The sequence below is a fragment of the Pan troglodytes genome, chromosome 2, assembly GCF_028858775.2.
Source record: "Pan troglodytes isolate AG18354 chromosome 2, NHGRI_mPanTro3-v2.0_pri, whole genome shotgun sequence".
NCBI classification, from domain to species: Eukaryota; Metazoa; Chordata; class Mammalia; order Primates; family Hominidae; genus Pan; species Pan troglodytes.
In genome coordinates, this window is record NC_086015.1 from 109683477 (window position 1) to 109697703 (window position 14227).

Consider the following 14227-nt stretch of genomic DNA (forward strand, 5'->3'; position numbering starts at 1 on the left):
AGATAGCATATTGAGGAGGGTAAGAAACCTAGTAGAAAACACGTATTTAAGCCCTCAGCTCATTATGAAGTTTGGGGAGAGGCAGCAGTTGATTGCATCCCATTGTTCTGTTGGATGAAAGGTTGCCTAAGAAGCAGGACAGCAAGAGAGAATGAACCAAGAATCATCAGTCAAAAATAGATAATTCCAACTAGATCTATGAGCATATCAAGTCAGGATGGAGAATTGAAACCAGGAAGCAGAGCAATCAGAATAAGACATTGGAAGCATCAGAGCAGGAGGTAAGTGGTGATCAGAAGAAAAAGAAAAGGGAGAGTCAGTAACAAGGCGGTAACGTTACACGGAGGAAGCAGGAATGAGTAAAAGAGACTCAGGGATCTTCTTAGGTGCTCCTCTCTAGGAAGCTAGTGTGCTGCTGGGCAGAACCAGGAAAAAGGCAGAATTAGACATAAGTATACTAGAATGAGCCCTATATTTATGCATTGCTTCATTCTTTATTCAACAAATATTTATTGAGTACCTAGTATGTACCAGGCACTATGCTGAGTCCTGGAGAAAGTACAGGTGAACAAGATGGACCTTCTGAACAGCCTTTCTTCTCTATTCCCCACTATGCCTTATCAGTGAGACCTTATTCTTCTAGTTGCTTTGGTAGGACAGGCTCTTTAGGTGATTTTTTTGAAAGGTTGTTTGTTGTTGTTGCTTTTTTTTTTTTTTTTTAGCAACGATGCATAATGTGATAGACTGTTATGTTTGCCCTGTTTGAGTTTATATTTCCACAGGCATGACCAACATTCACATTTATCATCTTCAACTTATACTGATTTTAAAAGTTTATTTTTAATTGTGCAATTCTCACTGGTTTCCTCTTGGTAATGAGCACCTGAGAAGAACTGATAAAGTATTCAAACTGCTCCTTGAATATCCTATTTTAAAATGTGACCAAATGAGGTCCCTGCTTTGAGAAGACATGGAAAGAATGAGTTAAGAGCTACTGTCTTTAACAAAGATCACCGAAGAGTATTCCTTCCACCGGCAGTGGGAGCTTCTCATTCCCCCATGAGTCTGGTAAATGCTCAGGCACACACTGTTGCTGAGGAATAACCAAAACTCAGGAACAATCGTATATTTGTATGTTTCCTCCTTCCAAACTCCTGACTCTATTCTAGCTCAGATAGATATGAAGGAGTACGGTAATAAAGCATGTATACTATGAAATTGTACTAATTGGATGCATAAAAGATCACAAGTGCTGTGCAGAAACTCCATTCAAAGGGCCTAAGGTGTAGACATGCAAAACCTGCTGCTTCAGGTGGGCACTGAAGCTACCATTATAATAGCAGGGCGTGGGCAGTCCTATTTCCTCCATGTCCTTTCCCACATGGCTCTCTCAGCAGGCTGCATTATGACTTTTACAGACCCTAAGTATCATGAACCCCTTACTTCATTAAACAATAAGATTTTATTTTTGATACAGTTGGTATACAAAGATAGTAATTAAAATATTTTTTAATATTTTCTTTCATCTATTATAAAAGCTCACTTTTTTTCCTTCCGATTTTGAAGAAATGTAAAACATTTTATGGGCTCCTAAAAGTATTGTGAATCCTGGGCAATCTGTCCAGGGTACTTAATGGATAAGGTGTCCCTGCCTCTGGGGTCAGTACCACTGCATGCTCCTGCCATCGACTTGTGCCACCTGATTGCCATTTGCTTTTTCAAAATGCAAGCACAAACTTTAGATTCCTTTTTTTTTTTTTGGAATAAAAGGGCTCTTTACTGCTCACAGGTTTATTTCTTATTATAAAAATTATTCCCCACCCCTTGCTTTTAGTAATCCCTCTTTACTCCTATTTAATCCTGGATGCCACAATTAGACAGAAAGCAAGAACTTTTTTTTCTTTTTCTTCTGTAGCAGTGGACACCTTATGAGTAGATAGATATTAACTGCTCCAGGTCTGTCAAGTAGATGCATTTCCTTTGCTTTTGATTTTCACTGAGTAGAAAAAACACCTCTGTTACTTGTTACTTTATGACATAGAGACTCCACTGAAATAGCTTAACAAAATGAAAATGTAAAGTGAACCACAGCAATGGTGTGACTAGGGGTGCAAAGTGGATGATGCATTTGAAAGACAGAAGCCGACAGGGAAAGAAAGAGACAAGCAGAGAGACAAAGACAAGAGGCAGAAGGAAAGAGAGAATACAGAGAAAAGTAGTTGCTCTGATAGTAATGTGAAGAGAAGTCTAAAAGGCAAGAGTAGATAGTGCTAAAGGACAAAAACATGGACTTCCAACTTTCTCTTCATTTTCTTCCTAAGATCATCACCTCTAACCACCTCCACTCAAAATAATTTCCCAAAAGTCATGTTTCCACCAAAGTCTTTATCTTCACTAGCCATCAATGGGGGAAAAAAAAAAGGTGATAGGAAGAGAGGGTTGCTCTAGCTATTACTTCTGCTTAACAGACTACTCCAAAATTTTAGGGTTCAGAACAAACATTTTTTGTTTGTTTGTTTACAGCATCTTTGGGTCAGGAATTTGGTCATCTTTGGGACAGCAAGAATGCCTCGCCTGTGGTCTGTGTCGTCTGCGGCATCAACGAGGAGGACTCCATGGCTGGAGATGACTCACGAGGTGGGAGCTGGAATTGCCTGGAGACAATTTCAAAGTGGTTGAAATCAGTTATGGGCTGGAGTCCTAGTGGGGGGCTGTTGTTTAATGTACCTACACGTGGCATCTTCATGTGGCCTGGGTTTCCATTGCTCACAGCATAGCAGCTTTGGGGTAGTGGCGTTTCTTACATGACAACTCAGAGTTCCAACAGGGAATGTTCCAAGAAAAACAGATGGAAGCTGTGTGTCCTTTTTTTTAACCTAGCTGTGAAAATTACATGGCATAAATTCTGCCATACTTTTTGAGTTTAAACAGAGACATGTCCTGTCAGATGTATAAATGGGGTGCATGTAGGTCCTACCTCTCAATGGGAAGAGAGTCAAAGAATGTGTGGACATATCTAAAACCACCATAGACAGGTTTTAGCTAATTCTTCAACTCATTACTTTCTATCTCTGCTGAACATTATTAAGAACATTAGGTTCCACTGGGCGCTGTGGCTCATGCCTGTAATCCCAACACTTTGGAAGGCCAAGGTGGGCAGATCACGGAGTCAGGAGTTCGAGACCAGCCTGGTCAATATGGTGAAACCCCGTCTCTAATTGAAAAAAAAAAAAAAATTAGCTGGGCATGGTGGCGTGTGCCTGTACTCCCAGCTACTTGGGAGGCTGAAGCAGGAGAATTGCTTGAACCCGGGAGGCAGAGGTTTCAGTGAGGCGAGATCGCACCACTGCACTCCAGCCTGGGTGACAGAGCAAGACTCCATCTCAAAAAAAAAAGGATATTACGTTCAAATAATCCTACTCAGCCTTCACTAAGACAACAGAGCCTACCCTGTTATAGTGCATCTTTCTTATGCAGAAAAATAACTAATACTCCATCAAATCACCTCCAAATTAAGGAACACATTCACCCTAATTCTGGGGCTGTTATTGAGGAAATGCCCCTATTTTGTTAGAGGACTTACTTTCTTATGCTATAGAAATGCAGGCTGTAAGGTCCAATGTAGTCAAAATAAGTCATTATGTCTGTGTACGTAAGTGAGAATCCTACGATAAAGCTATGGACTCAGCAGAGCACCTTAGTAAATTATAATGAGGTTACTTCAAGGAGAAATCTGAGATGCTAATCTCCAAATTTCTTAGGATTAATTCTTTTCTGACCCGTCCACATTTTAGTTGACTGCTTGGCATGTATCATTAACAAAATATCTCCTGATTTAGTACTAACCTGTCAGCGCCTATGAAATGCCTTATGTCTCTTATTATCTGAGCTGTTACTCATACTGGTTTCTTTTCAATACCTATAGTACTTTTTCTTAGATATTTTCAGAACTGTAATTATATACTGTACAATTTATAGTCTCAAACTAGATGAATAAATAAAAGAATGAATAAGTTTACTGTTTTTAATTATTTCATGCTCATTGATCTGGTCTTCCAAGGTTTTCAATTCTGTAATACTGTGTCACTTCCTCTTGAGTACACCCTATATAGCATTTAACCTTCCTTTATTGATTAAAATAAAAGTATTTATTATCAACTATAAACACAAAACTCTATTTAGAAGTATGGTGACAGGTGAAACATTGACTGGAAGTCTACAGAAATGCCAATATCTTATTTATGGCAAATTGACTGTGGGTGGCACAGGGGTGACCTGGAAGGAAAAGGAAATGATGCTTTCTATATCTGTTGTGCTGAGATTGGACTTGAACCTACTTACTAGGAAACAGAGCCTATGTGAAGGAAAGGAACTACACATCCATTTAGCCTAGTGGTTGGGGTGGGATGAGGATTAGGAAGATGAGAGGAGTGTGTTGTACTTCGGATTCAGGAACTAAGCAAAGACTCCAAGTTCAAGGGGATTTTCAATTATCATTATATGAGGAAGTCAGGAACTGTAATAAAAGAATGATGACTGTAAGAACATATTAAGATTCTTTGCAATTAGTCTATGTTAGTTATTTTTATTGTCCTCTGTCTATTTTTCTGCCATAGTTAACAGCAAAATTCTTGACGCTAAAAATCACAGTGGCTTATTCAGTGGCAGCAACCTCCTGGCCCATTCTATAGGGCTGACTTGGATAAAAGGTCAAAACATCGTAGAAATACAAAATGATTGTGTTTCCGGTGGCTGCCTCAGGACAAATGAATAGTCTGGAGCTCGGCTTCCCCTGAGAAAAACCTTGGAAGAGTAACAGTAGAAAGACAAAGAATAAACAAGCAAGCAAGCAAACAACAAAACAACAAACAAGCTTATTTATATCTCTTTGACTTAAAAAACAATTTAGCAGTAGACTATGCTTTTAGAAGCAATCTCCTCCACTCCAAAGTTACTATAGTGTCATAGACAGTGACAATTAATTAATGTTACTCAGGGGCCAGGACAGAAGCCCAGAGCACTGCAAGGTTTGTCTGAGCACTGCAAGTGTCTGTGCACTTACTCTTGTTCCTTTAAGCTTTTTTACCCTGTCAGTTGCACATCAAATAACGTCTCTTTGCAAGTGTGGCTTATACTTCCCAGATGGGTCTCCAAGGCCCCTGCCCTCATTAGGCCTCTCTACCATCCATGGATTGACCTGGGCATCTGGAAGGAACTTCAGCTTCTGTTTCATCCTCCTTCCCCCACCCCATGCCTGTCTCCTGCCCAAAGTAGTGGGGAAAATATTTTTTGTGAGAAAGACCTAAATGCGTTGATTATTTTAGAAACATATCCAGATCAAGAACCGGCTATTTGGAGGCAGTATATTGGCTTCCTGTATAAGCTGGAGTCTCCTTTTAATTAGCTAAAGGTAAAGTATGCCTCTAGCCATGAAGCCTAAGTTGTGTATCAATTCGTGGCTTTTAAACACAAACATCAATTTTTATTACTTTACTAGCTCAGACTTGGCCCTTCTTTCCTATTGAATTATATAGGACTGAGACAGGCCTGAACGCTAGAAAAGATACAAACACGAGAGACACTCAGTCCTCAGTGCACTTCCTTTTCAGATTTTCAGATTTCCCTCTACCTGGCTTTATGGGCTCTTTTGAATAAACTTTCTCCTGAACTCTTCAACCTACAATTAATTCAAGAATTATTATATGGATTCAAGGACAGAAATACCACTATTTCATTTTAATACATATAAGGTCTAGCTTCTCCATAAAATCTTAAGCTTCTTTTGGGAAAGATATAAGTCGTGAATGATTTCATGTCTTTTGCAATATTGAGTAGAGCACTCACTGAGGATATATTGTTAAAGGCCAGGTTTTTGAATTTTTGAATTTCTGGAATTCCCCAGGGTCAGGTGCTGTTTTTTTTTTTTTTTTTTTTTTTTTTTTTTTTTTTTTTTTTTTTCCAAGTGTTCTAGTTTAAGGCTGGGCTATGTCTGGTACATACTTTGCTCAAGGGGACAGAGAAGTGGAAGCTGCCAAAGGAATGCCAATGCGGGACACAGTTCCTCGGAGGTGGTGACTAAACTGTGTTGAGGAAAGGAGACGAAAGCCAGTGAACAGAGCTCTAGGGAATGGGAGGAAAACAGCCAATTGACAGAATCTCAAACAGGAAGACTGGGGTATTTTTTTTTCTTACCTGCAATTTTTATTTTTATTTTTTATAGAAAATATGTGTTATACATATATTTTTGAAATGTTAAAAAACAGCTTCTGCTTAAAGCCTTAAAAAACCTAAGTTTCAAATTAGAGTAATCCCAAACAATTTCAATGCATTTTGACTTTAATCCAGATTTTATATACTATATAAATTGTAAGTGTGAATGAAGCATACATGCATTTTTATTGTATTTAAAAACATTTTTTTACTTTAACATATGTCTCCTTGTTTCCATTTTTCTAAATTTCCTTCTTTGTTACATTGTTATTTTATCCAAAAGAGATTGCCTAATACTCACTATTCTATATCTTTCTGTTCTCACTAAACAATAAATCATAAAAATCACACTAAATCAATTGTTCACTGATATAGTTTTACTTCATTTTTTAATGGCTGAAGAGTAGTTTGTGATATAAGTTTACCATATTTTTTAACCATTTCTCTATTGAAGGGCCTTTTGCTTCATATTCATTATTTGGCTAGAGTGAATTAAACTGTGATAGATGCATATCCTGTACTTTTTTTTCCTACTTATTTGTGCTTTATTTTATGCTTGGACTAACAAGAAGAAGGTTTTCTGTGTCACAGAATAGATGCATTTTAATTTTAATGGACATTGCATTCCGAAATGTCTATAATACTTTAGATTTTATACTTTCCAGTCAAGTCATCACCATTTTAAACTGTTGTCAGCCTCAGCAGTGTAATGTGATATCTCTTTGTTACTTTAAAGTGCATTTATGTGACTAGCTGTCAGTTTGAGCATCTAGTCTCTGTGAATTGCTTCTTTAGCCTTTTTTTCTGTCGAGCTTCTATTCTCATCTTGACAAATTTTCAGTGTCCTATGTGTATTATAGAAACAATCTTCTGTCTGTATTCTCCATTGCATGTATTTTTTTCAAAGCCTATTTTATGTCTTTTGATTTTGTCTGTGTTATCTTTTGCTACAGATTTATATGCCTTATCTCTTATAGTTTCTGGGTTTTCAGTCTTAGTTAAGAAGGTCACACTTGCCCCTAGATGTGCATATAATCTCCTAGATTTCTGCAAAAAAATGTTAGTTTTACTTTTTACAAATAAGACTTTAATACATCTGAAACTGCTTTTTTTTGGTACATAATGCAAAACATGAATAAATAGCTGACCGTGCCAGGGCTATTTGTTAACCATCCATCCTTTCTCAGTGAAATGAAAGACAACCTTTGTCAAGTATAAAATCTGCTATTATAATACCGAATTGATTTCTAGATTCTGTCTTTCTTCTAAGGATTTATTTATCTATGTCATGCTGTTAAAAGAATGTCTGGATATTAGTACTTTATAGAATTATATAAGATACTCAGCATTTTATATTTCTATAGCTTTGTCCACTTTTACTATTTATCATATGTATGTAGGCAGTCTATAAAATCTACACTGGCATACAAATAGTTAAGATAATTTTTTTAATTCTGAAAATTCATAGTTGGGATTCATATTATAATTGAATAATATAAAATTGGTATGTTAATTTTAAAACATTAATAATTTTTATTACATTATTTCCCATCTAGAAACCTAATCTGTCTTTCCATATGTTGAGGAATTTGTTTTATATCCTTCAATGAGATTTTATAGTTTTGTTCATGTAGGTCCTAAGCCTTTGAAAATATTTTCTTAAGCATATAAAAGATACACTATATATGAGTACATTTTATTGCAGTTACTCAATTCCAGCAAAGTTTATGGGTTCCATTTTATGGGATCTACAGCAATAAGTTAAACATGTGATTGTGTGTGTGTGTTGTGTTAAAACAGCATATCATTAGCCTCTGTATCGTAGTCTAAATATAAAATATGGGTCTTTCCTTTCTCCTACCTATAATTACCTTAATGTAGATAGTTTATAACCTCATATCTCTTCAACCTGTTCTAGAGTCAATGACTCTATATTACCCATGTCTGTCTACTATCAACTGCCTTATTAGTAAATAGTCCTTTTTCCCAAAGGAGTTGATGCAATCACCAACTCTTGTCATTCAGAACCAGAACATGAGCTTCTGATTGACTCTTAGAAGTGATGCAGGCTCCACAATTTACACAGCAGATTTCTATCTGTCTGTCTATCTATTTATCTAATCATCTATCTATAGGCATATGGGTGACCTAAAATACACAATACATCCCAATTTCACTTGAAGTTTATGCATATATTATTTGTTGTACAAATCATTTGAGAAAATATAGGTTTGGACCTCAGATTTTATTTTTGTGTTTTTGTTTTTTTTAAAGCTATGGACCAAATTCTAGTTCCTACTTAGAGCAACAAAGCAAATAAAAATCCATAACATAAATCTAGTGCAAGTTAGTTGGTGACCAGACACATTGTACCCAGACAGCCATGCCAATTAGAATCCTGTTTTGTACAGTAGCTGTTTTGAGTCACAGCCAAAAGTTTCCATTTTCACAACAATAGAACAGATGCTAAGTTATATTCAAGGACCTATGATTTGTGTAATAAAAACTGAGACAAAACATAGACCCTACAATTTAAAGCTTAAATATGGCAAAACTCATTTTAAAAGACTGACTTATAAGGAATTAATCACAGCTTAATTTTGCACCCAAAGTTGCTCTAAGTAGGAACTAGAATTTGGTCCATAGCTTTAAAAAAAAACAAAAACAAAAACAAAAAAAACAAAAAACAAGATCCAAACCTGTATTTTCTCAAATGATTTGTCCATTTGTCTCTGTTTGTCCTATTCTGGGCTACATAAATTCATGGCTCCCATTATTAGTAAACATACCAAGAAGGAACAAATCTGAGGGCCTGCATTTGAATCCTTGCTCTGATATAATGAGTTGTAAAAGCTTGGACAAAGTAAATTTCCAATACCACATCTATGAAGTACTATACACTTTATATTAGTGGTTCTCAACCAGGACCAATGGTGGTTGTTACTACCAGGAGGAGGCTACTCACATCTAGAGGCTAGAAGTTAGGGATCCTGCTAGACATCCTACAATGCATAGGACAGTTCTCACAACAAAGAATTATTCAGCCTAAAGTATCAATCGTGCTGATGTTGAGAAACTCTGCTTTATAGGAGTTTTGTGAAATAAATGGGATACTGCTTATGAGGTACATTGAACAAAGCACCTGGCCTGTAGTAAAGACATACACTGTCACTGCTCTCATTATTATTGCAATTAGTTATCTGAACTCATTTATTTTTTCCATTCAGCATTTTCTGAGAACACTTTGTGGTTGCTTGTGGGGAGAGATGAAGTGGTGAAGTGCGATATGGTGAGTGCCGAATTATGCAGTAAGCAAAATGCCATAAAAGTAATGACATATTAAAAGACATTTACTGGTAACTGTTTTATGATATGTCCAATGGTTTAAAACATTTACTCTCTTCTATGAATGGTTTCCTGGCTCACAGCACTTTCTCTAAATTAGCAACTCAGGGTAAGGTGTTTTGTTTTGTTTTGTTTGTGTTTGTTTGTTTTTTGACAGAGTTTTGCTCTGTTGCCCAGGCTGGAGTGCAATGGTGCCATTTCGGCTCACTGCAAGCTCTGCCTCCTGGGTTCAAGCCATTCTCCTGCCTCAGCCTCCCCCAGTAGCCAGGACTACAGGCATGTGCCACCACACCTGGCTAATTTTTTGTGTTTTTAGTAGTGATGGGGTTTCACCGTGTTAGCCAGGATGGTCTCAATCTCCTGACCTCGTGATCCGCCCACCTCGGCCTCCTAAAGTGCTGAGATTACAGGCGTGAGCCACCACGCCCAGCTACTCAGGGTAAGCTCTTAAAGTGAGCTTCATCACATACTAAAATAAACAAACACCAACATTATCTGTATAAAGTTTCTGTCTTCTATTCCTTAAATTTGATCAGATATGATGCAACAATGTGGCATCTTATATAAAATGCTGTCTTAAAGATAAGAAAAAGGCCAGGTGTGGTGGCTCACATCGATAACCTCAGCACTTTGGAAGGCTGACACAGGAAGGTTGCTTGAGGCCAGGAGTTTGAGACCAACCTGGGCCACATAGCACAACCCCTTCTCGGAAAAATAGCCAGGCATGGTAGCAAGTGCCTGTCACCTAGCTACTCAGGAGGGTAAGAGAAGAGTATGGCTGGAACCCAGGAGGTTAAGGCTACAGTGAGCCATGATCCCACCACTGCGCTCTAGCCCGAGTGACAAAAACCCTATCTGTAAAAAACAAATTAGTTAATTAATTAAATTAAGATAATAAAAAGAAAAACACGCATTCACTGAATTAATGATTATATAATCTGAAAGACCAAAATAAATAAATGTTGTATGTGCTAGCCTTGAGGCTAGTAAACCACCAGATGGATAACTTAAACTCTGCTGTGATGTAACTCAAGCTCTATTCTATTTGGTTTGCAGTAGGACTTTTTGATTAATGAATAAAACCTGACATACTAAGCAAAGTGAATAGAGATTTTAGTTAAAGATTAATATTAGATCAGCCAAGCCTTACTGCATTTACATTTGAACAATTAAAGAGCTTTCGCTTTATCAATTTTAAGACAGTGTCAAAGAGTGGTGGTAGAACCAGCAACATTATCATTACCAGGCAAATTGTTAGAAATGCAAAGCCTCTGGTCCCTAACCCAGATTTCTGGAATCAGGAATTCTGAGGGTGGGCCCAACAATGGGTGTTTAACCACAGCCCTCCAGGTGATGCTGATACACACTGAAGTTTGCCAACTGCTGTACTAAAATGAACAAAACAAAAGAGGAAGCTGCCTTCTGGTGATTCCTCAAAGTAAATATATCTATATGGATTTATTTTCCATTTCTCAAGAAAGATGCAATCTAGATTCACTTTTGCTGAGAGTTTTTTCCTCTTAACTAAAACACAAGGGATTAATTTACCTCGATTTGCAGTCTCAACTAGATTTGCTGTTGACCTAATAATAAGAGAGAAGTTTCCTGACTTGGTTTCCATGGCTCTAGACTTCCTCTTGCTAATGCACAGGATAAATTACCTTGTGTAAAGGGAAAAAGGAAGAATTTTGGGATTGAACAAAGGTTCTACCACTTATAGCTAAGTGACTTTGAGCCAGTTACATTACCCACATTATCCTCAATAAATCAAGGAAAAACTAACATCATAATAATATTGATTCTTCAGACTTGCTACTTCTCTATGAACATGATACCTCTCTCCATTTATTTTGGTTATCTAAAATTGGCTCAGAAAGGTTTTGTAATGTTCAGTATAAAGGTCTTATACATAATTAGTTAAATTTACTTCTAGGAATGTTGTTTGATGCTATAATATAATACATGCATCTTTTTAAAATCTGTAGTTTATTAATAGCTTATAATAATACTATTGATTTTTATATTTTGATATTTTATTCTGTGATGTTTAAATACTACTCATTACTTATGTAGTTTCTTGGTAGATTCTTTTATATATGTAGATCATCATGTTCTCCAAGAGAGATATAATTTTGACACTTTCCTACATTTACGGCTTATACATATTTTTCTGCCTCATTGCATTGGATTGAACCTCTACAGCAATATGGACAATGAGTTGTCAGAGAAAATATTCTCAGTGTTAATGAGTTCAATATTTCACCATTAAATGTAGTCTTAACAGTAGGTTTTTTTGTGGATACCATTTTCTTCTATTCTTAGTTGCTCAGAATTTTTATTCTGAATTATTGAATTTAGTCATTTTTTTGTTATCTATTGAGTGGAACATAAGACTTTTCTTTCTCTTTCTGTTTATGTAGTATATTCAGCAGTTTGTTGAATAAACTCCTATGATAGCACCTATAATATTTTACCTAAGTTATTCAATTATTTATCTATACTGTGCAGTAATCAGAGTTCTGCAAATAAACAGAACCAATAGAATGTGTGTCTATAGAAACGGATTTGTTTTAAAGAATTGGCTCACCTGATTGTGGAGGCTGGCAAATGCAAACTCTGCAGGGTGGGCTGGCAGGCAGGAGACACAGAGGGGAGTCCACGCTGCAGTTCAAAGGCAAAGATGATCTGTTGCAGAATTCCCTCTCATTTATGTGAGGTCGATCTATGGTTCTATTCAGTCACCTTCAACTGATTGGATGAGACTCATCCACCTAATGAAGCACCCAATGCTTTATTCAAAGTTCACTGAGTAAATATTAATCTCACCTAAAAACACAGAAACATCCAGGATAATGTTTGACCACACATCTGGGCACTGTGGACACCTGAAATTAACCATCACATATTATTGCTATTTCCTTCACTGGCTGTGCATTCATCATGTTGTACACTTTAATTATATACAATTTTTATTTGACAGTTCACCTTGAAATTGGCCTGATTTCCCCATAGAACTTATATTTATGATTTTCCTTGAATGGAACTAGAAATTTACCTTCCTTGTCTTAGAGCTTGAAAAAATTACATGTGTCTTATCTAAGTTCCTTTCTCAGGAAACCAACCATCAGGTTTCCTGACAGTATCAAGGAACTGAAACTTACCAGATGACTGCATCTGGCCAATAAGATGCAAGACCCCCCATTCATCATGATTGCCTAACAGACCACCTGCTACCCATTGACTAACTGCTCTTTTGTACACTTCCCTAATTTCTGTTTTTCCACATGTAATTACATTTCTTCCATGCTCTATAAACCCTTAAGTTTAGTCACTTGAAGAGATGGATTTGAGAGTAATCTTCCATTCTCCTTGACTGTAGTATCCACATAAAGCCTCCTTCCCTGGAAATACTCATTGTCTCAGTGATTGGCTTTCTGTGTGGTGAGCAAAACCCCTGGTGTCTCAGTAACAATCTTAATAAAACAGGAATTTAAAAAAATAATAATAATATAAATGTACTGTATGAATCTTGTAGCATGAATAGCAAGGAATTAAGAAAAACTAACCCCCTTCCCCCAAAATTTCCTTTTTCAGGAAGGGAAAAATCAATATCTTACAGTACAGTTTCCACTCTAAGAAATACTACACATTTTATGTTACAAGCAAAATTTTATGGAATAGTTTATGAAATAAAATTGAACCTCATAGTTTTTAATTTCTTTGTACAATAATGTTTCATTTAGGCACTGCCTCATCCTCCTTTTAACTATTTACTATATAATTTTGGTCATAACTTAAAGTGGATTTATTTTCAGTGCCTTTTTAAAGTTAACAAGTATCTTTGGATACTGTAGTTGCCCTGAGTTCAACTCCATGTTTTTAAAACAGGCACAGTCTTCCTTTATGGGAGGAGGAGTTTCTTTCTATGTCTTTGGTTATTAGAATTAGAAAAACTGCCTTGATCAGCATACATTAAATTTTTGAAAGTTAAGTTTTTCACGTCTTGTGAGACTAATTCTATCATATTCTTCATTTGTTGATGATTATGATGTGACTTCAATTTAACCTTCCTAATGTGATTGTAAATTTTCATTTAATGAAAGAAGAGGCACAACCAAGATCACTGCACAGCATTAGTAACACGTAGAAAATATATTTCACATTCTCAGACGAGATAAACTCTTAGCTCTCAAGGTCACAGAATGCTGACAGTTAATTGGCCTTTTGAGAAATCTTGAGAGAAGACTGAAAATTGCATTCAAGTATTATTCAAGATTTTGTATAATAGCAATACAAAAAACACAATGTGGTAAATTATAATTAATTATAATTGTTTCTACAAATCTTTGCTACATACAAGAAAGTGTGATGTAGACTACTAATTTATGCTTGGAATTGCTATTTTTTTAACTACCTGTCTGATAAAGGTCTCTTACTTGAGGAGGCTACATGCCTGCAATCCTAGCATTTTGGGAGCCCAAGGCAGGCAGATTGCCTGAGCTGAGGAGCTCGAGACTAGCCTGGGCAACATGGCAAAACCCCGTCTGTACTTAAAATACAAAAAAATTAGCTGGGCATGCTGGCACTCGCCTGTAATTCCAGCTACTCGGGAGGCTGAGGCACGAGAATTGTTTGAACTCGAGAGGCAGAGGTTGCAGTGAGCCGAGATCGC

General features: G+C 36.6%; 1 long non-coding RNA gene across 5 annotated transcripts in view; it reads right to left on the reverse strand.

Moving 5' to 3' along the window:
- Positions 1 to 4569: 4569 nt before the first annotated feature.
- Positions 4570 to 14227, reverse strand: part of LOC104005668 (uncharacterized) — a 49802-nt gene continuing 40144 nt past the window's right edge. For 4 of the 5 annotated variants that reach the window (XR_008547044.2, XR_008547045.2, XR_008547046.2 and 1 more), the window contains 3 exons: positions 12143 to 12381; positions 11104 to 11216; positions 4570 to 4803 (listed from right to left, as the gene is read on the reverse strand). This is a non-coding gene — a long non-coding RNA (uncharacterized LOC104005668). The remainder of the gene's footprint in view (positions 4804 to 11103; positions 11217 to 12142; positions 12382 to 14227) is intronic. The other variant, XR_001713491.4, reaches the window with a different exon arrangement.